We start from the raw sequence: 22,222 nt of genomic DNA, 5'->3' as shown, positions 1-22,222 counted from the left end.
AGGGAGTGAAAATGGGGCCTCAGTTTGCTTGTGTGTGCGTGTGTTAGTCATCTCTGACTCTGCAACCACATGGATAAAGCCCGCCAGGCTCCTCTGTCCATGGAATTCTCCAGGCGACAATACTGGAGTGGGTTGCCATGTCCTCCTCCAGGGGATCTTCCTGACCCAGGGATCAAACCCAGATCTCCTGCATTGCAGGTAGATTCTTTACCACCTGAGCTATCAGGGAAGTCCTGGTATTAAAGGCGTGGTGTCACTTCCCCTAAAAAAGAACTGGGTGCCTGGTGGGGGCAGACATCCACTTTCCTGATATTTTTCTTCCCAGCCTGATCTCTCTACATCTTTCAAGCTCTGCCAAGTTCATTCCATGGACGAGTTCCATGGAATGTTCCATGTTCATCCATCCCCCTCGTAACACAATTTTTTTTCCTTGTAGCTGTTAAATCCTTTGAGTCTCCTCCCTCATTCATTCAGCGCCCACTGGGTTCAAAGCTCTGGATGGGACCTTGGGGGACCACTGAGATCAAAGCAGACACTAGGGCAGCACCATGACCCGTGTGGGCTCTTCCTGCACAAAAAAAGTCTTAAAAATTCCACATTATAGCAGTGTTGGTACAAAGGTGAATGTATTAACAGTACAAATGACAACATTTTCTTCAACATAAACATTCATTTTTTTTTTTTTGCTTCTGATTTTTAAAGAAATGAAAACTAAATGCTGTGGACCCCTGAGAGTATGATGACTCCCAGGCACTGTGCTTGATGGAGGCTTGGGCCCTGGCAGAGCAATGCAGAGCTGCCAGTCCAGTCATGGTCAAGGATGCAGAGTGGGCCATCCTGGGAGGCTTCAGAAGCCCCATAGCTCAAGGGCACTCAGACAACATCAAAACTTTGGGATGGGACACAGACATCGGTATTATTTCTAAAGCTCCCCAGTTGATTAAAGGTGCATTCGAGATTGTGAAGCAGGGATTCTCAGCTCCAGCTGCCCAAGAGAACTAACTGAGGAGCTTTCTGTAAAAACCCAGGGAAGAGGCATTGTGCATCCACGTTCTTAAAGCCCCAGCGATCCCCCTGTAAAAGGCTCCTCCTTCCCTTGCTAGGCAAGGGCTTAGATGTGCTCACCGTTGTCAAGTTGCAGTTCTCTGCTGATTCTGAATAAACCTCTTTGCTAGAGAAATATCTAGCCATCTATTTGTTTCAAATCAATACCATTAAACAACAGCGCCGCATCCTCCCCTCTCCCATCAGCCCCTGGCAACCACTTTTCTGCTCCTATCCCTACACACCTGACTGCTCCAGGTAAGTGGAATCACAGTATTTGTCCTTTCCTTTCTGGCTTATTTCCTTCACAACACCCTTAAGGTTCATCTATGTTGTAGCACATACATTCACATGTTCATATGTTGTAGCACATCTGTGTCCCCTCACTCTAAGGCTGAATACTGTTCCATCCCGTGTATAGGACACGTGTTATTCCCTCATGAGATTGTGTCTCTTTCGTCCACCACTGAATTCAGTGCCTATAACCTTGCCAGCACACAGGATGTGTTGACATATGTGTTGAAAGACTATCTTAAATGACAGAATCCATTGCAAGCACTTTTTCCCCTCCAGGAGCATTAGCCATCGTGGTGGTGACTAGCCGGCTTCATTCCAGAGGCATCCACTCTCCGTGCTGCCAGGAAGCAGCGGCATTTCCCCGGCCACCCCCGGGTGCACAGAGAGTGGGGTGGGAGACGTCACAAGTTGGAGCTACATGTCACCGGTGCTGGCGAGCTTGGGAGTCAGGATCTGAAGACCCACCAGCTTCTTCTGCCTGAGCCAGGCTGGCTCCTGCCATCTTGGGACCTCCTGCTGGGACACACAAAAGTGGGAGGACCTGGCGGCTGCCCTCCGCCACCCCGCATCTTTCTCAGGGACCCTCGCTTTCTTCTCAGATGAATTCCTCTTCCAGGAAGGCCCCAGTCGGCATCTGTAAGTAAGAGCTGGTGAAGCGATGGAGGCAGCAAACACTGCCCCTCGCTCCCTCCTGCCTGGAGGAAACCTGGAGTCCAAGTGGGCGGTCGTCGTTATTACAGGGAGAGAGAGGCCCTCTGCACTTCCTCTTGGGAGAAATCCCAGGAGACTCAGATCATCCGCCTGAAGATGGTCACTGGGCAGCCCGGGGCCATCTCTCTCGTCTCCTAGTCACGACACAGACCCGGCCCCACGATGGCGCCTCCGTCCAAGGCCTGTGTTCCAGCTGCAGGCTGGTGAGGGGTATGAGGGAGCCCAGGAGGGAGGGGGGCACAGGAACCGGCCGAGATGTCTTTCCACAGAAAACTCTGGAGCCTTTAACCCTCCGCCAGAGCCTCACTGCCCGGAGTTTGATGGGGGCAGCTCCGTCTCTCCCAGCAGCTCCAGACAGCTTGCCCAGCAGCCTTCTGACATGAAGTAATAATTGTCAGAGAGGGTCAGGCTCCAGCAGCTGAGAAAACGCAAGCGTGACCCTGAAAAGGCAGGCAGACCCTGCCGATTCGGACGCAGCCCATTAGCAGGTCAGAGAAGCTTCCCTGCTGACATCTGCAATGTGGCTGCCTCAACAGGAGATGTGACGGCAGAGACAGCCTCTGGGCAGTCACCTTGACGGGGCGTGTGTCGAGCCCTCCTTCCAAGTGGCTGTTAACGCTACAGTGAAAACACAATAGAAGGCAGTTCACGGGTGTTTCTGCCCTAGTACAAAACCAACAACCAACCACAGGAATTTGGGAGATTACACAAAAGCACACAGATGGGATAAATTGCCCATAATTTCATCCCTACAAGGAGAGAGCTGCTGGCTCTGTGGCATAGAAAACCTCCATCTTTGTCAGTGTGCAGATATGTGTCTGTGTGTGTGTGTATGCATGCATATGAGTGTATATTGTGTGCATGTGTGTGCACATACATTGTGTGTATTATGTGTGCATATATATGCATGTGTATGCTATATGCATGCATATGTATTATGTGTAGTGTATATGTGTAGGTATATGCATTACATGTGTGTGTGTTTATATATCTATAAATATATATTGCATGCATGCATATGTTTGTATATTATTTGTATATATGTCTATACATTGCCAACATCCATTGGATCATAGAAAAAGCAAGAGAGTTCCAGAAATAATCTATTCTGCTTCATTGACTACGCTAAAAATTTTTGACTGTGTGGATCACAACAACCTGTGGAAAATTCTTCAAGAGATGGGAATACCAGACCACCTGACCTGCCTCTTGAGAAATCTGTATGCAGGTCAAGAAGCAGCAGATAGAATGAGACATGGAACAATGGACTGGTTCCAAGTTGGGAAAGGAGTACGTCAAGGCTGTAAATGGTCACCTTGCTTATTTAACTTACATGCAGAGTACATCATGTGAAATGCCGGGCTGGATAACTCACAAGCTGGGATCAAGATGGCCAGGAGAAATATCAATAATCTCAGATGTACAGACGATACCACCATTATGGAGAAAGCAAAGAGGACTAAAGAACCTCTTGATGAAAGTGAAAGAAGAGAGTGAGAAAGTTGGCTTAAAGCTCAACATTCAGAAAACCAAGATCATGGCATTTTGTCCCATCACTTCACAGCAAATAGATGGGGAAACAATAGAAACAGTGACAGTATTTTCTTGGGCTTCAAAATCACTGCAGATGGTGACTGCGGCCATGAAATTAAAAGACACTTGCTGCTTGGAAAAAAAGCTATGACAAACCTAGATGGCATATGTATGTACAGTGTATGTATGTAAGGATATATGTGTGTGCGTGTACGTGTATGCATAGTATATGTGTACATACGTGTATAGATGTATCTATATGTGTGTCTATATGTATATGCATATATAGGCACAGGTATATGTATATGTTTTATATTATGTGTATGTGTTATGTTTATACATGTGTGTACTATGTGTATGTGCCCATGCATGTGTAGGTGTGTATATGTATATATATTGGGTGCATGTATATACATGTGTGTGCTGTGTATATATTATGTGCATTTATGTGTGCATATCATGTGCATGTATATGTGTGTAAATGTATATAAAGACAGTGATATTTTTATGAGGACAGACTTTTATTCGTAACAAAATTCAATCACTAGTATAAAAAGATATGCTATGAGGTCAAAGGCATTTTGGTATTATAGCTTTAAAAATGTTTGTAGACATCTTTCACATGTTTCCATAGTAGCATTTTCCAAATTGTTCCATGAAACAAACACACACATGAATTAAAATAAAAACAGGGACTTGCTGTTGACCAGCTAGAGAGTCCAGGGCACACAGGGACCCTGAGAAACTCTGTATCAATAAAAGCCATTAGGCACGGCTTACCTTGCACCATCAGCCACGGACCACCTTTCTTCACGTGACCACTGATTCTGCTGGTCTGAGGGATAAAGGCAACCATCTTTTCTCACACCCTTTCCTGAAACCAGGGTCCAATCATCTGAGTAACATAATCGTTTCCCTGCACATTCCCCCAGCTGCTCCTGGGCAAGGGGTGAGGCAGATGACAGGAAGGGAATTAAAATCATCAGTCCTCTAACATGCCCGAACTTTGACTCACTTTCTCACTCTCGCAAAATTATGGGGGTTGACAGGCAGCGGGAGAGGAGAAGACATTCAGGAATCTTATAAACAAAGATCTTAGCTCTTTTTAAAAAAATTTTGGATTACACTGTATTGATTGTTTCCGTAATCTGCTTTTTCACGGCATATCATGAGGATTTTCTCAGGGCATGAAATAGTTTTATAAAACAGAACTCTCAATAACTTCATACAAGTCTATCTTGCAGATTTTCACCCAGCGAGCCAGTTATCAGTTTATCGCCTATGGGACCCAAATTCGCCTGCAGCACCGGCTCTGTGATAAGGGGCTGTGAGCACTCACCTGCGCTCCTTGACCGTGGGTGCAATGCTAAACGTCTGCCAGTAGAGGGCGAGAGAGGACCCGCGCAGGAAAGGGCCAGGTCCCTTGCCCTCATTTCAGGGAGCGGGGTTTGCTCTTTTTCATCCCCCTTGCGTTGTCAGTTGCGTGTATGCGTGTGTATCTGTGTGTGAATGCCCGCTGGCGCCCCGCCCGAGCGCGCAGCCAGCATCAGAGCCTTGGCCCAGGCTGGTGACTGCCCAGCTGCGGACTGCAGACCCCCAGTGGGCACACCGCTGGGCTGCCAGCCTCATGCGGGCAGCAGCGCCCTGGCGCTGTGTGCCCACCTATGAGCCCCGTTGGCTTGTGCTCCGGGACACACGTTCCTGCTGCCGGGGGACACGGGTCAGCTCTGGCCAAGGCCACCAGTGGACTTCTGCCCTAGCCAGTGTCCGCGCCCCCCACCCCACACCATACCTGCTTCATCCATGGTGAACCCCCTTCCAAGTCTACCTTTACTTGGGTGTCTTCCTGACCTAGGGCACCCGAGTTCTTTTTCCATCTTTATAGCCACTTTCGTACCACTGTTTCATAATTTCTTATAGTGAATGACCCTTGTTCAAATTATTGTACGGTTTCTGCCTCCTGATTGGACCCAGATGTAAACACCCAGCAAGGATGGTGCTTTTCAGACATTATTTTTGAAGTGTTTTCATTTGAAGTTGGGCAGCAGGAAAGGATACATTTAATCAAACAGCAAACATTTACCCCGGAGCCCTAATGTGGCTACCAGTCCTGATACAGACAGGCAGGGAACAGGGATGCTAACATGACTAAACACCTGTCACGAGAACTAAGTCATTCACCTTCACAACAGCGCCGGGGTCGGCACTGGGACAACCTCCGCAATGGGGTCTGCCTGCCCTGCTCTCATCGGGAGAATCTGGGTCCCGGCACACGAGACTCAGGGGCTTGTCTACAAAGGCAGCGCGAGGCTGGGGTTGGAGCTTCCGGGAGGCAAATGGAAGCACTCCTGCGCTTTATTACACAACGTACACACGATCATTTCAGAATGAAAATGCCTAATGCCACCGCAAACCACAGAGTCACTGGATACAGTTCTTAAAATGTTTCGCAGTTCTTTTTATCCTCAGAATACAGCCCAAGCAGGGACGTAGTGTCAAACAATTGCATTTTATAGTCACCTAAAACAGTCTCTTTTGGGATAGTTACGCCACTGGTCCAAGACCCAGTTCTGCTCAGCTGTTTCTCTTTGCTTTCAACGTTTAGGAAGCACACATTAAAATACAATTTCATGTCATCATTATGTAAAACATTTTCATGATTTCAAAGGTAAATACACAAGGGGAATTTAATAGACCGCCCTGAACATGTGTGGGCTCTGGCACAAGGTCACAGACAGAGGACTACATTCTATGTGGACATGTATTTTAAAATAATAAATTGAGCCAACAAATTCTTAAATAGAATATGTGCCATCCGTTTCTTGAAGAAGCACTTCCTCACGTGGACACAGAGGCCAATTTCCAAGGTAGAGCTCAGGTTCCTTGGAGCTCCACGACTCCCCTGGCAAAGAACCCACCTGCCAAAACAGGAAACGCAGGTCTGATCCCTGGGTCGGGAAGATCCCCTGGAAAAGGAAATGGCAACCCACTCCAGTATTCTTGCCTGGACAAGCCCATTCAGAAAAGCCTGGCAGGATACAGCCCACGGGGTCGCAGAGTCGACTGAACAACAACTAGAGCTCCACACTGAGCACGGCCGCGCAGGGCCGCCTGCCCCTCACGCCCCCTCGGGTCCCGTCCCGCACACCTTCCCACGGCTCAGGGGGCCTTGCACACACACGTGGACGTGCCAGCCCCAGTCAGCTCTCAGGAGGACGGGCCCTGAGATGGGGCCCTCAAAGTGGGCTTGGGGCCATGCAGGTATGACGTTAAGGGTCTCAGGATCCAGAAAGGAGGCTGTCAGCGCCCCGTCACTCAGCCCTTGGGGTCCTCACCCCCCAGGTGTGGGCAGGGACTCCTCTCACCCAGGCCTGCAGGCAGCATCTCCTGTCCTGCATCCCCGCAGTCTTTGGTTTGTCCATTTCATAAACAGACACACATTTTACAGGTAAACAGACTGTATCTTCACACACACACATCTACACACAGACGTCCTACCCTGCGGCCAGGGATACTGGGGAGAAGACAGGAGGAAAACCAGCCTCCTCCCAGCAGATGAGGGGCCCGACTGAGCTGCAGTGAGCTCCAGGGACTGCTTCCCGTCACTTTGGGACGATTCTGTCAAAGAAAGCAAGTATTACTGTAATTCACATTAACCAGCAGGAAAACAGTCTCCTCCACATACCAACATGAGGCAAATCTGACACGAGAGACACAGGTTCAGTTCAGCTCCACTGCCTTGAACCAACTCACTGGAGTGACCAGCTTTTCTTTCCATGGCAAACACCTCGCACAATTAGGCCCCCGGCCCCTCCAGAAAGCAGGGTCCATGAGAGGGAGCCTGGCTCATTCGCCCACAGCCGCCTCACAGGCTCCCACTGCACCACCACCCCTTCCATGTTGATCCATAAGCCCTGAGTTGGGAAACTGCTTTACTTTCTTCAGCTCCATCTCCCCCAGTTCTCATCCGAGATGGAGAAGGGGCCTCATGGACTGCAAGCTGTCAGCTCTCCACTGAAGGCCCAGGTCCTCAGCTGTGGTCAACCAGACAGGCTTAAACATGCCACGCGGAATGAGGATGGGAGAGGAACTCAGAGAGGGTTATAGGCTAATGGATACAGAGTTTCAGTTCAACAAGATGAAAAGTTCTGAAGCTCTGCTTCACAATCATGGCAATATACTCAATATTACTATAAACTGTACAGGTGAAACGGTAAAGATGTTATGAAAATGGCAAATTTTGTTATGTGTTTTTTACAGTAAAAAGCATAATAGCAAAAGATACTTGTAAAAAAAGACAGGAGAATGAAATCCAAAAGACCCCGAAATCACCATCCAATCAGCACCGATCAGCCAGTGTGCCTTTTCTATCACAGAAAGGAGCTGAATTTGGCAGGGACACCCCTGGACACTGTCCCCGGGGGACACTGCAGTGCCCATCGTGGCCACCAGGTGGCCTGAGGGGTCGGAGGGACCGCTCCTTTCCAGCCAGGAAAGCGGAATCAGAAACCTGTGAGCCAGTCCAGAGTTCTTCTTGTAAATACAAATAAATAAACATATATATTATTTAAACAAGCATAAATTTCATTTGTAAGAACCATGTGGCTCAACTAAGAACTCTACCTCTCATAAGCCAGCTCCTAACCTTGCCTGGGGTTGAAAACTCTCTGAATATTTTTTAGAATTAGAAATATCAGGAGCCACACTCCATATCAGATCTCTCATTAGCGTTAAAGGAGAGAAACCTCTCTTTGGATCCCTAAATAATAACTAGCAGAGCTTTGCTGGAGGTTCCTGAAGTCTCTTTCTGAGAGAAAACCAACAGTCCATCTGCCATGGGCTCGTATCCCGTATCCTGTGTTTTCTCTCCATTTATGTAATTTTAAGAAAAAACCTCCATGAAACCATGGCAGCCAGAAGAACAAGGTCATATTGTATAGCACAGGGAACAATATTCAATGTCTTGTAATAAGCTCCTAATGTAAAATAATATGAAATATATTTATGAAAGTGTTAGTCATTCAGTCATATCCAACTCTTTGTGACCCCATGGATTATAAGCTTGCCAGGCTCCTATGTCCATGGAATTCTCCAGGCGAGAATACTGGAGTGGGTAGCCATTCCTTTCTCCAGGGATCAAACCCGGGTCTCCTGCATTTCAGGCAGATTCTTTACCATCTGAGCCACCAGGAAAGCCATATATATGTATATGAATCATTCTTTGTTGTACATCAGAAACAAACACAACATTGTAAATCAACTACACTTCAATTTAAAAAAGAATTTTAAAAAAATAAATAAACATGGTGGCCAGGCTGCCATAATCCTCTTCGAGACCAGCTACCCAATCAGGAAAAAAGTTCCCTTGGTTTCCATGGGCAACCGCCACTTGGCCCTGACTCTCAAAGATCTTGTCACAAACCAGCGTTTCACTGAGACTGAAGATTTTCGTTGTTCGAGAAAGACGTCCCTCCTTTCTACCTTCAACTTCATCCTGAAACCTCAGACCCATCTGCTTCATTTTCCTTCCAACTAGGCAACCCTTTCGAACAGAACAGCTGGTAAATATGCAGGAATCAGCAGTTTCCTCTCAACTGGCAAGTGAAGGTCAACCCACAGGGCTGCTCGGCCAGGAAGTTAATAATGTCACTTGTAGAAACAATTTTTCTACATAAGACAGCGGGTGAAAAGACCCTGTTTGCTCGAGATGGGATCCTAAATGAATCTGGATTGCTGGTCCTCTACTTGGAGATGTGACTCAAAAGTCAGTTCAGATAAAGCACCTATTGTAGCCTCCACATCCTCTTTCCCTTCTTCTTCCTCTTATCTGTGGTGGCCACATGCCCAGACCAGATCATCGTGACCATCCTGTTCCCCAACTTCCCAGCTTCCCAACTTCTCTTGCAACCAGGGGTGGCCTCACGATCCACTCTGGACCCAAATGGAAGTAGATTATCCACTTCTGGGATACTTTACTTTTCCTATTAAAGTGATAGACATAGCTGGTTTGACTCCTTGATTCCCTTCTTTCCACCTTGTATTCAGACACAGTGTCTGGAGCCATAGCATCTATCTTGCTACCATGAGGCAAAGGAGGAGTTTGCGTGAGCATCATGGATGAAGGGAACCAGGGACAGCAAGCCCTGCCTCTAAACATTTGCTTATGTGAGCAAAATAAACCCATATGTGTTCAAGCCATTTTAGCTGGCTTTCTGTTCCTTGCATCTTCATACAATTCTAAGTGAGACACACCATGCTTGGCATAATTCCCATTGACTCTGCTGTCTCTGATGGAATCTAAAGCCAAAGGAGCAGCACTTCCACCCACCTTCTTCCTCCATCTTTCCTTTGGAGGGCAAACTCATAAAACCCAAGTTAGGCAGATGAGACTGTGAAATCCTCCAATTTGACCCAGGAATTTTTGTCACTGACAACTGATATCGAAAGAAGGTTATGGGACTTTATGTCAAGGAAGATGTTAAAGGATCAGGTCATTCCAAAGCCAAGATGTCTGCCCCCTGCGGGGGTGGGGGGGGAGGGACCCTCCCAGGAGCCAGAATGTCCCTCAACCCCGACCAGGTGCCGTTGTCACAAGGATGGGAGGGTCCGTCCAGCCCATGACTTTCTTTGCCTATCAGTTATCACTTTCCACCTCCCTGCTAGCAGGGAGGGGATGAGGACTCCTCTCCTAGCTTCGTGCAGACTGGAGGTGGGGTCACTGCTCATCTGGACAGCTCAGGGCCCTTCACTTCTCTTCTGGCTCTGGGGGGACAGGGTCGCTGGCTGAGCCCACCCACCATGCTCGTCTCTCCTCCCTGCCGCTGTACCTGGCTCTCCTGCACAAGGCACCAGGGTAGAAGGTAATAAAATCCAGTTCCAAGGTTGTGGCTGCAGGGAGACAGGCTCCTGCTGAATCCACCCCTACTCAGCGGGACAGGCCTGCAAGTGAGACCCGCATTCGCCCAACTGCTGTGAGTGGTACCCGCGTCCCCAGTTGCTCCTGGTCCTTACAACTGTCTCATTCCCTTGATGAGTGGCAGGCCGGATGGGGCCCAGACGCGTCTGCACATCCCTGTGCTCCCATCACCTGGTAACGCTGACCGTGGCACCTGGGGCTCCTCACCACAGCTATTCAGTAGACTGCTATCAACACACCCAGCCTTGAGTCCAGCACCCCCGGGGGCAGGCCAGGCTGGAGAGGGTTTGCACGGCACCTGGAGGATGTGGGACTTACATCCAGATCCCCAGAGTGCTGCAGCAGGACTCAGAGGAACCTGCGACCCACGGGATTCAGTATGATGAGCCACAAGAACTTAGCACACACCTAGGGCCGAGTCTGGCACAGAGAGGATCCCACGGGCCGGTGCACATACGCACGAATTAATGAAAACCTGAGGAAACTGGCGGCGCTGGACAGCATATGCCCAGGTGGTGTTCAAGCTCTAAATGAAAGAGCAAAGTCTAATCCTTCATCCATCATCCAGTCGGAAGGCAGACTGATCATTTCCCCGAACACCACTTCCCTTCAACAAACACTGGCCATAAAGCAAATGCGCTGAAACTTTAAGAGGCCATAAAGCCTTTGGCAGTGGCAGGGGGCTCTGAGAACATACACATGAATAAATTAAAACCCAAAGCTGTTGCGGAGATGCAGCCACGTCCAGAATGACACTTATCAACAGACTCTTAGAGGAAAGAAACACGGCCACAGCATTTCACATGGTTGGGGGACAGCTACCCACCAGGCTCCCCAGGGCCCCCAGCCCTGAGCCACGTGGGCAGCTCCCACCTGGGTGAACAGGGAGCTCACAGAACAGCATGGAATCAATGCCCCTGGCCGGTCAACCAGACAGCAACCCCATCAAACGATTCTCAGGCCACAGACCTGCTCCTCTGAGGAGGGAGAGGACCCTCCCCAGTCCGGGGATGGAGAGCCACAGCCCCCTGGGTGACCAAGTTTACAGCCAGTCACCAGACAGAGCTCCAGGGCAGGGAGAACCGCTGCAGCAGGCCAGCAGGCTCCACGTTCACGACGGACGTGGGCAGGGCCCTTCATGCGGAAAGCCTGACTCTGGACACTCGATTTCTCTATGGAGCGCTGGCCACCAACCCCAGGAGGGCTGCCTGCACCAAGCTTTTGTCCTTGATTTAAAAACATTCTTTTCCCTGAGGACCTCTGAGCAGGGTCTGCACAGAATTGCAAGGAGACCCTTGGAGTCAGACAGAATTAATATGACTTGTCCTCCCGCCGGGTCTCAGCAGGATGCTCGACACAGGCCACAGTCACGTGACTCCCTTCCCAGGACCGCATGTCAAGGCTGCGAGCTGGGTCAGTCTTGGAGGAGGATTTGCAATAGAATCAGAGATGAGGAGTGGCGGCGGGTGGTGTGGTGGGGGGGCAGTTCTTTTTCTACCTTCTTTTCACCTGTAAGCCCTGTCCAATTAAGTGCCCAAACACACATTTTCTTCAGGGTTGAAAAAAGACGTACAAACCAGGACTCATGGGAGGCTGGACACCCAGAGGCTCTGCTAAAGCCACTGAAGGAGGCAGAGTGTGGCAAACTGGAGTTCCTGCTTCAGTTCCAGAAGCCTCGGATGGTGGAGACATGTAATAAAGGTCAGGCAGAGTGAGAAATGTTCTTACCGGAGAGTCAGCCTAGGTTTGCTGAGCACTTATTATGTGCGGGAGCTGTGCTGGGGCAAAGCCAAGACTGAGAGGCCATTTGAAGGCAGTCGGGCCCTAGATATGATGAACTATCATCCTCCATGCCTGTCTGAGGACCGGTCAAATCCTTTCCCTTCCAAAAAGTCTGAGGCACAGAGACAAATAGTTAAATGTCGATTTTCCAAAAATAATCAAGTCTGTGCCTGCTTCTGCACCACAAGAACGCTCTGTCTGCATTCACTCGAATCAGCCATGGGGCTGTCTCAGTCGGCTAGGGCAGCTGTAACCAATACAGCACAGGCTGGCTGCCCTAAGCAGTGGATACTCATTTCTCCCAGGGGCGAAGGCTGCAGACTCTGTGCCTGGTGAGGGCCACTTCCTGGTTTGCAGGTGGAGCCTTCCTGCTGCGTTCTCACATTACAAAAGGGACTAGAAAGCTCTCTGGGACACTAAATCTAAGGACTCTTGAGAGTTCCTCCAACCTCAAGAACAAACCAGTCAATCCTAAAGAAAATCCACCTTGAATATTTATTGGAAGGACTGATGCCGAAGCTGAAACTCCAATACTTTGGTCACTTGATGCAAAGAACCGACTCATTGGAAAAGACCTTGGTGCTGGGAAATATTGAGGGCAGGTGGAGAAGTGGATGGCAGAGGATGAGATGGTTGGATGGCATCACCCACTCAATGGACATGAATTTGAGCAAACTCTGGGAGAGAGTGAAGGACAGGGAAGCCTAAGCATGCTGCAGTCCATGGGGTCAAAAAAAACTGGACATGATCTAGCAACTAAACAACAACAACGCCACCGGGGAGTTCCACCCTCAAGACCTCATCACCTCCCAAAGGCCCCATCTCCTAATACCATCACCGGGGGAGTCAGGATCTCAGCAAGTCTTGGGGGACACAAAATTCAGTCCATAACATGGACTAAGCAATGTGGTCTGAGGACCCCCACTGGTAGACAGAAGGGGCTCTCCTTGTTCTTTACAGGTATAGCATAGGAGTTTGGAGTCCTGCAACATCTTTTCCCGCATCAAGCTAATAAGCTATCTAATTTTTTAAAATATGTATTTATTCAGCTTCACCAGGTCTTAGTTGCAGCACATGGGATCTAGTTCCCTGACCAGGGTTCAAACCAGGGCCCCCGGCCTTGGAAGCACAGAGTCTTAGCCACTGGACCACCCGGGAAGTCCCTCTAATTTCTTTTTTCCCACACATACACACCTCACTTTTCCCCAGATGAAAACCTCTTTCCTTATTACTAAAGAAGGAAACTTACCTCTTTGAACGTCCCCGCTTGTCCAACACTGTACCACGTGCTTTATACTGAATTCTCACAACACTCCGCAGAGGTGGCACCCCAACCTGTGGATGAGGACACAGAGACTCAGAGAAATGAACTTACCTGCCAAAAGCCACATAGCTGGTCATGAGCCAGTCAACTCCAAAGCCCACATATGCCTCTTCCAATATCAGCAAAGCCCTCATTGATTAATTTGCTGCACACAAGTGGGCTGTCCTGACTCCTTCCATGCTGATGGGAACAGATGGAGCAGATGAACGAATTCTACTCAGCCAGCCTTTCTCTGGCCAAGGCTGCTCTCAGAGGCAGGGCCTGGGAGCAGGTGCCACTCCCTCCAGCAGACGGGAGGCTGGACAGCTTCCAGCAGGGGGTGTGATGGGGCGCTGCCAGCATCCCCCGGCTGCCGTGCACAAAGAGGTTCAGGCCATGGGGCTCTCAAGGGACCCTGGGATGGAGGGTCAGTGGCTCTGGTAGCAGCAGACCCTGGGATGGCATAGTTTCCTCGTGAATGACTGGATTCAGGTTCAGGTGGGAATGGAAATGAGACACCCAAGTTGATCCCTGTGTGCCTCCCCCCAGGTCCATCTGGTCAACCCAAAGAGCCTTAATCAGTCTTTGGTGTTGAGCTGAACTCCTCAGTCACAAGCACCTACCAAGGAGAGCAGCATGCATTCCACCCATCCCCATCTAACAGAACCCCCTGCTATTTCTACCACAAAACCTGGGGCCGTGGCAGAGCCAACTTAGAGGAACCTATCCATCCATCCGTCCATCCAACACAGAGGGCCCCCTTAGACAACCTGCTCTTTGACAAGCTAGAAATGTCATGGGCTCTGACAAAGACTTGTTTGCAAATCTTGGTCTGCCACAAGCGATGTGAACTTGAAAGAATCACAGAACACACTTTCTGTGTTCTCATCAGTGAGTCTACTTCATAAGGGTCTGAAGCAATGAGATGGAGCAGCACCTCGAATGATACAAGGCTCTAAACAACAGTATGACGTGCTCACAAATGTGGATGCACCTGTACTTCTACTAGTCAGGGTCCCACCTCTTCCTCATCAGGCGTGGATGGCCGAGGATTAAAGGAAACAGAAAAATCTTACTGGAAATTGTTATGTTAGTAGAGACAGCAATTTTACCAGCACTGTTTCCAAAGTAATAAGGAAGGTAGAAAATATACTTTATTCTCTGGGGTGAGGTGGCAGAGGAGATGGTTCAAGCAGAGTGTTGAAGGGGCCATTTGATTTCTTGCTGCTTTTAGTAAAAAGACAAGAGAAATGAGCTAAAGGCAGAACTGTCGACCAAAAGAGAAGCAGAACTTTCTGGATTTGAAAACTCTCACTTTCTCCAGACAGTAAATGATGTTAAGCTTAAAGGGCTCCTAGGAAAAATTAACTACAGGGCACTGTCAGGAAAATCTGTTTTATGGATGAACCCAAGCGTGTGACTGTCTTAGTCGGCTTGGGCTGCCATAGAAGCAAATGCCATAGACTGGGCACTTCACCAACCCTGTCCCCACAAAGCATATACTGGAGTTATTTGCAGGTGAGGCTTTTTTCCTAATGGAGGGAGCCCCCAATAGGATTCATAGGGCATCCACAACATTTTTAAAGGGAATTATATTGGAAAAAGCATTGACAGCTTGGGCTGAAATGGACAGACAGCACAAATTGAAAAGATGCCTGAGTGTGTACAAGCAAACCTCGTTCTGCCAACCCTCATCTTCCTCATTACTCCTTCACCACTTACTAACTCTGGCCCTAACCCCTCTGTCCTGTCCATTCTTCACAAATGCATTTTTTTCTTTCCAAAATGTATAAAAAGACTCTGCTCTGGTTGCTTCTTGAGTTCATTCTCTTATGGAGGCTCCTATGAATGTGTAACAATTTACTAAAATGTGTATGTTTTTCCCCTGTTCATCTGTTTTTGTCTGTTTAATTCTTAGACCCAACTGGAGACCTAAAGAGGATAGAGGAGAATTTGTCCTACAAATTTAAGAATTTATCCCTACAGTGGATAGATAATGCTGGATAGATAGCTAGACAGTTAGATAAACGTATTGGATAGATACATAGACAAATAAAGATACAGGTATAGGATGAGTAGATAGATAGATGACAGATCGAAGACTACAGAGGAAACATTTATTTTTACTGTTTTTCAAAAATGTGGACAAAGGCAAAGAAATGACACACAAGCATAAGTGAACAAGAACTCCAGAATACAAATTACTTGCTTTTGCTCATCACACTCCAAGAGGAATTTTAGAAGCAAAACTCAATGCTTCCCAATTTCCCCTTTTATAGGTTACCTGTGATGGATACATTTCTCAGCAATTTCACACAACACCAACCAGGAGATTAAAACTCAACATAAAATAGAACTCTAAGAACCAGAGCTGGTCTGTTTCTGTCCCCTCTGACATACGAAAGAACATAAGGAGCAGAGGAGGGTGTCTGGATGCCCCAAGGGCTGGTTCCTGAAAACTTGTCCCAAGCTCCCCCACCCAGCCGTGTGCATCCTTCCATGTGGATGCCTCGTCCTCAAGTTCTTCATACACAGACGGAAGGTCATGATGTTTTGCCTGCTTCCCGAGAGTGTGTCAAGCAGATGGAACAACCATTTGAAAGAATGCAGCTGTTTGGGATAAAAATTATGCAGGGCCAACTACTGTCCCTTAATAACAGGACTGGGTCTCCAGAAACATGACAAGCAAATCACTTCTGCTGGGGATCCCAGTGGGGTGTTAAGAGTTCTAATTCTCTGTGAAAGGCCCCAAAGGAATGTGCAGCCATATGCCATGTGCATATTTTTCTTTACATAAAGCTGATTATCTACCATTTCCTGGAAACAAAGAAAAATTACTTGTAATTAATCTAGGCTGAAAAAATAGGGACTTCTGGAAGTTTTTTGCCCCCCCTCCTACAAATGCCCATTAACAGGTATAAAGAGGAAATAATACTATGTGGATTGAGCACCAAGCAATAAATCAGAGCATTATTCACATCTTCAGAGGAGGTGGGCAAGAAGGATCTACCTTTAAAGAACACCAGTTAAGGCAATTACCATTATTATTTTAAAAGACTGAAGTCCTGTATTGGAGAACACTTCAGAAAGCTGGCAGGAATGAAGGGGTGGGGGGAACCTACATGACCAGCACAGTTTGGGAGGACAAAAGGCAAGCACTGTTTCAACCCAGTTACTTAAATCCTCCCAGGCCTCTGTTCCTGGTTGGGAAGTCACCATTCCTGAATGGGAGGTGCTGAATGTGGGGGGTGGGTCAGGCAGGGTAATGGCTGTTGCCTCCTTTCTGCTCCATAACCCTCTCTGGGGCTTCTCGTCCATGAGCAAGGAGTGGATGGACCATGGGGAGGGTCTGAGATTCCACACGCAGACTATAAAATCATGGGTGAATGAAGAAGTGACAACAGGCAGGGCTGCCTGCCATGCAGGGCTAGAGGATGCTGGAAGGGTGTCTAGAGTCCACCTGGGGGTAACCTTTGTGCGCATGGCCTCATGCTAGAAAAATCTGATTTGGGGTTTGTTGTTGGTGGGGATGCTCTCAAATGATGAGAGGGACTGTTGTTTTTTTCACTTTTGGTATGCTGCAGATGGATATTTTTTATGAAATACCCTAAAACTTAATGCTGATGCTTAAACCTAATGCTTAATGCTTCGCACCTCATGCAAAGAGTTGACTCATTGGAAAAGACCCTGACGCTGGGAGGGATTGGGGGCAGGAGGAGAAGGGGATGACAGAGGATGAGATGGCTGGAGGGCATCACCGACTCGATGGACATGAGTTTGAGTAAACTCCAGGAGTTGGTGATGGACAGGGAGGCCTGGCGTGCTGTGATTCATGGGGTTGCAAAGAGTCGGACACGACTGAGCGACTGAACTGAACTGAACTGAAAACTTAATGACTCAGAACATGAAATTAACCAAAGAAATACAAAATATAAGCCCCACTACTTTGGTAGTTTCAACAGACATAAAATTACTCTGTCCTAGTGCCAGAAAAGTTTCTAAAGACTTATTCCCAATTTCCGTACTTACCCCATTGGAGACCACCAGGTGAAGGGCCACACTCTAAGCAGTTCTAGTCTAGGCTTGTGTATTCCAAAGTTGCTGCTGGAAAACAGTCATCCAAAGTGATCTCAGGGAAAATGGTTCCGATGGTCACAAAGGATGTGAAAATGCTTCCTGTCCTTCACGAGGCATGCTGGCATATTAAAGGCTTTGAGAAATCTTGTTTCAAAAAATAAACTTTTTTATTGAGCCCAGTTTTTCAACTGAACACCATCACACACTAAGAGATGTGGGTCTGGGGTCTGCCCTCATGGGAATCTGCCCAGCCCGAGACACTGAGGAGTCGGTCATAATGCTGGACCCCAAAATGGCAAGTCCCCCAGCCTAAGCGAATCTTTGCTAGCCAGTCGACCCTGCAGCAGTGGTGTCTGGACTTCTTTGCAGACAGTGGCAAATGGTCCAAGGAATTGCTTCCAGTGACACTGAGGCTCCTCTTTAATTGTTTAACCTCCACAGATAAGAACTCCAGTTGCTGGCGCCACAACATGTTGGCAATTGCTTCACATGGTGGAACATGGTGGCCTTTAGTGAAGGTCTGTGTGTGGAATAAACTCAACCAAGTGTAAGGAGATGACGAGTTATCCTGGGAATCCAGGGTACCAGCTACAGTGACACATTTTATGCTTCCCTGGGCTCACTCAAGCCAAGCCCAGAATGGACTTTTCTAATTAGTTGGCATCAGGCAAACATCCCATGGTGCAATCAATGTCCGTACAGGAGGCTTTCAAACTCCACTTGGAAATACACTTGAATTCACTAATTCACTTATATTTAGTGACCATATTCACTAAACTCCCAATTCCCCTCTAACAAAACAATTATCTACAGTCCAGTTTCCACACACAGAACCCCAAGAGCCTTCACACCGGGGTCAATAGCATGAGTGGTCTGACTTTGCAAGGACTGGTGTCACTCTTGGTTTTAACAGTCACGGAGGCAGCTGATTAGTGTAAGTGGTCCAGAATATTGCTGTCTCTCAAAGACTCGGAATTTTCTGCTACTGTATCAAGTCAAAAACACAACAGTGTCAAGGCCACTTTCTCCTCTCCAGCTCCATCTCCTTACTTTTTCTGACTTCCTAGCTCATTTTGTATCCCTGTGGATACAGACTACTTTACATTCTGCTCTCATATATATCCTCCTGAGTCCAGAAAAAAAGTGTTTCCAGGCCTGGGGTTTCCTGGTAATAACACTGACACGGCATTTAGACTCAGAAATTACGTAGCCAACTTGTCTGCACGTCACATTATCCCCCCTGCCCAACCAACACGAATCGCCAACCATCACAGGGACCAAGAAACTTTCCACTGGATAGATGACAAGTCTCCTGGATAATCAGGAGGGGATAATTATGAGATCCCCAGACCACGTCACATGCCTCTGTGCGGTTGTAAAACATGCCAGCACATTCTTGGATTCACCTCCCAGAGAAAGGTGAGCCTGCTTCTCTGCCCCTGAATCAGGGCCAGCCGTGGGCACAGGCTTCTGACAGTCGGACTGCAGCGACGAGCCTCCAAGATGTCACCGGCTGCTCCTGGACTGTGAGACGTCGTACATCAACATGGTGGTCGTGGGCCACTCCGGTTGGGGTGATTCGTTACTCAGCCAACAGGTAACGAACACACTTCTTGAACGGAACACCTGGGGCTCTTCCCACCTCTCTGTTTTTCAGCGCGCACCGCTGACCTCTTTAGGACTCCCCCAGCTAGCAAGGCTCTCCCCACTGCTAACAGCAAAGCACACCCAGTCCCACAGATTAGCCATGAACTGCCCCCTCCTCCCCCACCCCACGACTCATACTTTGCCTGACGCTGCTCACCTGATTCAGGTGCTGACTCAGATTTTCTATTTCTGATGCTTCTAGTTATGAAGCCCAGTTGCTCACCGTGAACCATCCATGCCCTTGGTTTTCAAGCTCACTCGCCCCCGAACCTGTCATGTGCCCAATAGATGGACGGACGCCACCCTCCGCCCTGCTCCCGGGCCTCCCCACTCGCAGGCAGGAAATGTACTCAGCCCAGCCTGTGGTCGGTGTCCACACGTTCCGCAAGCTCACTCACTCAGTCATTCGAGTGTCTATGGAGCATCGACGGGGCTCCAGGAGCAGAACAAAGCTGATAATCTCTCCCTGTTCAGTGACAGCAAGGATAAAACTCATCTCTTCATTAACAGTGTGACGAGCCAGTACCAACCATGACCGTGCAGTTAGGGCAGAACAATTAGACGGGAAAGATCTATTTTTGCTGCTGTTGCAGGAGGTCTTGTCAGGCTGTGAATGGCCACAGCTGCCCATTTTCTTAGATCTAAAATGAGATGACAATAGCACTGTTGTAGGATTAAACGGGACGCTATCTGTAAGATGCTTTGCCCAGTGCCTGATGCAGAGGAAGAGCTCAGTACACACATTAACTCAAGGTTAATATGCCCGATACAAGTGCCCTCACGTTCCCTCTGCCCTTCCCACATCTTCCCTATCCCAGTCCAGGGCACATCATCTTCCAAGCTACTCAGCCAAAAAGAGACTCCAAATATCTGCAATGGTCCTCTCTCCTTTCCTTGGCTCACGGCCCACATCCAGTCCAGCAGCAAGGGTGTTGGTTCCATTTTTAAAATATATTTTAAACACATTCACCACTTCTCACCCCTCAGTGGTCCGCCCTGTCCACGGTCTCGTCACCTCCCCTTGGTTTACAGCTGAGATGTGCCAACTCCTCCGCCTGCTGCCACCTGCACACCCTGACCTGTTCCTTAACCAGCAGATGGGAGAACAGTGTTTTAACAAAAGTCACATCAACCTATTTCTTGCTCATAATCCTCCAGTGATTTCCCATCTTTCTAATGGCCTCATAATCTCAGGATCTGGCCCCAGACCTTCTCTCTCATAGATTTCTCGGCCCCTTACACACTCTTGGCTTCAGCTTCATGAACCTTCCTCTTCTTCCTCAAGCAAATGGGCCACTCCTGCCCCAGGACATTTGCACTAGCTACCCCTTCAGTCTGAAAGACTCTCCTCCAAATACCTAAATGTCTTGCTCCCTCCTTACAGTCTATTCTCAAAGGTCAACTTCTCCCCAGGGGAGGGGGGTCTTCACCGACCGTCCTAAATAAAACCACAGCCCCTTCCAGCCCACCCTCCGTGCTTTGTTGCCTCACTGGCTGCCTTGCTATGTGTTGACTTTATTGTCTCCCCCATTGGAATGTGAGCCCCATGAGGTGTGGGCCATTGTTCACTGCTCTACGGCATAGTGAAAGTGTTAGTTACTTAGTCGTGTCCGACCCTTTGGGACCCCGTGGACTGTAGCTCGCCAGGCTCCTCTGTCTGTGATATTCTCCAGGCAAGAATTCTGGAGTGGGTTGCCATCTTCCTGACCCAGGTATCAAACCCAGGTCTCCCACACTGCAGGGAGATTCTTTACCATCTGAGCTGCCAGGGAAGCCCCTCACTGCTCTATCCCCAGTGCCCAATACACAGCAAATACTCAGTAATTGTTCAAGGGAGAGAAGGAGGGAAGGAAAAAAGGAAGGGGATGCACTACTTCTTTGCTTCAAACAACCCAGAAAAAAAATCTAGGCTGATGGAGTGTGGAGCCTCACCTGGCTTCTAGGCTAGAATGGAGAGCCCTCTGCACTTCCTTGGTAGGGAAAAGAATATTGTGGCCACTTGGGCACTTGTCCCTTCGTTTGTCACTCAGCACAGGTACAGAGGAGTCACTGTGAGTTCGTTCGTCTGCTAAGCTTAGGCATCATCTTCACTGTACAAGGGGGCAGAGGTGAACTCTCTGAGTAAAAAGGTTTGCCCAAGGGGAAAAGGAGAGCAGGGTTCAAGGTCAAGCCTTCCTTCTGGAATGCAAGTTCTTAAGGAGGCCCCTGGCTTTACTGAGGTCAGTGGCAGGACCCGAGTTAATCACTCCCAAACTCTCCCGCAGCGGGGTGCACGTGGATGGTACACACTTCCTGGCTGGGTCAGCAGCCTGACAGGTTAGACAGCATGTTCAGCTGGGGGTCACGGGACACGGGTTTTAGTCCAGGTTCTGCTATCAACCAGGTCCAGGAGCTCCACTCGCAGCTGCCACAACCCCATGAAAAGTCATCACTCACCTTCTCAGGAGGACACCATCACCAAGGTCCCCATAGGCCCCAGAGAGTTTCAGACGAGAGCCTGGCAAGTAACCAGTGGGAGGACACTTGTTGGTGCCACCCAAGCTTCATGTGCAATAGCTTTTTCCTTTTTGATGTGCTTTGACTCATTCATTCAACAAATGCTTATTGAACATACACTCAGGTAACAAAGGCATACTTACAAAGGCTCTTACCTTCAGTGGGGGCCTCTTTCCTGGGTCTCTGTCTCCATTTTTTCCGTATCCCTGAGTTCTAATCATCATACTCCTCCCTGGAGAGAAGCCAGGGACCTCTTGGGCCAGAAAGGTGTTGACTCCTGTGCCAAATGGTCAACACAGATGTCCTCTCGGGGGAGGTGACTGGCCTCGGAAGGCCCAGCTGAAGTCTGTAGTAGATGCCACACTCCGCAGCCCCCATCGCATGACAAGTGGGCTGGGTGATCTGCCTCAGCGTGG

General features: G+C 48.6%; 1 long non-coding RNA gene across 1 annotated transcript; it reads right to left on the bottom strand.

Annotated features, from left to right (window-relative positions):
• Window positions 1-5,490: 5,490 nt before the first annotated feature.
• Window positions 5,491-20,895, bottom strand: LOC122448438. Its single transcript, XR_006271611.1, has 4 exons — window positions 17,616-20,895; window positions 13,533-13,618; window positions 7,084-7,203; window positions 5,491-6,503 (listed from the first exon to the last, which is right to left on the bottom strand). It is a non-coding gene; the product is annotated as an uncharacterized LOC122448438 (long non-coding RNA).
• Between the last annotated feature and the right edge of the window lie 1,327 nt (window positions 20,896-22,222).

The sequence above is a fragment of the Cervus canadensis genome, chromosome 10, assembly GCF_019320065.1.
Source record: "Cervus canadensis isolate Bull #8, Minnesota chromosome 10, ASM1932006v1, whole genome shotgun sequence".
In the NCBI taxonomy this organism is placed as follows: Eukaryota; Metazoa; Chordata; class Mammalia; order Artiodactyla; family Cervidae; genus Cervus; species Cervus canadensis.
This window is presented reverse-complemented; position numbering and strand designations above follow the sequence as displayed.